Source organism: Dunckerocampus dactyliophorus, chromosome 9 (assembly GCF_027744805.1).
Source record: "Dunckerocampus dactyliophorus isolate RoL2022-P2 chromosome 9, RoL_Ddac_1.1, whole genome shotgun sequence".
Taxonomy (NCBI): Eukaryota; Metazoa; Chordata; class Actinopteri; order Syngnathiformes; family Syngnathidae; genus Dunckerocampus; species Dunckerocampus dactyliophorus.
Genome location: NC_072827.1, coordinates 29073657 through 29075080, shown reverse-complemented (window position 1 = coordinate 29075080; position 1424 = coordinate 29073657). Strand labels below are relative to the sequence as shown.

The following is a 1424-nucleotide window of genomic DNA, read 5'->3' as shown; positions in this document are numbered from 1 at the left end:
GACCAAAAGTCAAAATAATTGAAGTGTACACAGCTAAAAACGGCAGCACTTTAAGTACTACACTGTCTGTACAAACACCTTAAAGACGCATAAGCCAGTCAAAAGTGATCATTTTCAACGACAGCAAAGCATGCTGGGAAACGCGTAATCCGCCCATTCCACAGCTGCAAACTCTTCTGGGTTACACATCTCGCAGATTGTGATGTTTTAGTGTTGATACAAAATACCGTAGGTTTTGTCCGGACATTGAGAGAAAGACGAAGAGGTGGTCGATCAACTATCACTTTACTGAAACGAACAACTACGGCAAAACAACCATAGTCGTATATCTGCAGAAAGTAGAAATGTCAAGCACTAATGAACAGACATGAAAAAATGCATATTTCGCCCACGACAATGTAAATAAATGTACAGTATGTCCACATAAAGACACATTCACCAGCTGTCATGTCATCCACCCTCCGGTTCAAAAGCAAAATGGAGTCCTTCGAGCCGGATTTGAACCAGCGACCTAAGGATGTCCACAACAGCCACTACAGTCCTCCGCTCTACCAACTGAGCTATCGAAGGAATGCACACTACCCCACTGATCCAGCCAGACTAGCACAGTAATGATATCAGGTAGATCACCATTAGCTGTTGCTGATATTCCCACTTGGAATGTTTACATCTAATGTATTGGGCTGACTTTACATAGGAAAATCATGATTATGAAGGGAAACTGAGTTTTCTCTCTGCCACATATTTGTTGCATGAATTACACTACACATGATTACACGATGGCGCCCTCCGTGGCAGACGTCTCTGTGTCACTCTCCCGTTTTTTTCTATTTTTTGTTCTTCTATTGTTGTTGCTTAATTTATTTCCATTAATGTTTCTTCTGTTCTTATTCATTTTCTTGTGTTTTCTTTCTTTCTTTTTTGGGGAGAATGAACAGAACAAGAATTTCATTGCATAGTATAACTACCTGTTTTACTGTGCATATGACAATAAAACTCTTAAATTGAATGTGCATTTTGTCCCAACCACAGGGATGCATTATATTGTATGTTCCAAATTCAATAAAGTAGTAACATTAGGACAAAAAAGTTGGAATTGTACAAGAATAACGTAGTAGTATTACACACAAAAATATTGGGAATTTTTAAAAAAAAGTAACAAAAAAAATAAACATGATAACATGAAAAAAGTAATAATTTTTCCACAATAAATTCATATTATTGTGAGGAAAATAGTTGCTATAAACAAAAAATCCATAATATTGACAAACTAAAGTAGTAACATTATGAGAAAAAAGTCAGAATTATAGAGTAAAGTTGTTATATTCAATAACAAAAGTTATAGTTTTATGAGAAGAAAGTCACAATTTTGTGAGAAAAAATAATTTCAAAGAAACATTCATAACAATTTGTTATATTTCATG

The 1424-nt window shown here is 35.2% G+C and overlaps 1 non-coding gene across 1 annotated transcript; it reads right to left on the bottom strand.

Annotated features, from left to right (window-relative positions):
- Nucleotides 1-483: 483 nt before the first annotated feature.
- On the bottom strand, nucleotides 484-570 carry trnay-gua (transfer RNA tyrosine (anticodon GUA)). Its single transcript is given in 2 exon segments — nucleotides 484-519; nucleotides 534-570. It is a non-coding gene; the product is annotated as a tRNA-Tyr (tRNA).
- Between the last annotated feature and the right edge of the window lie 854 nt (nucleotides 571-1424).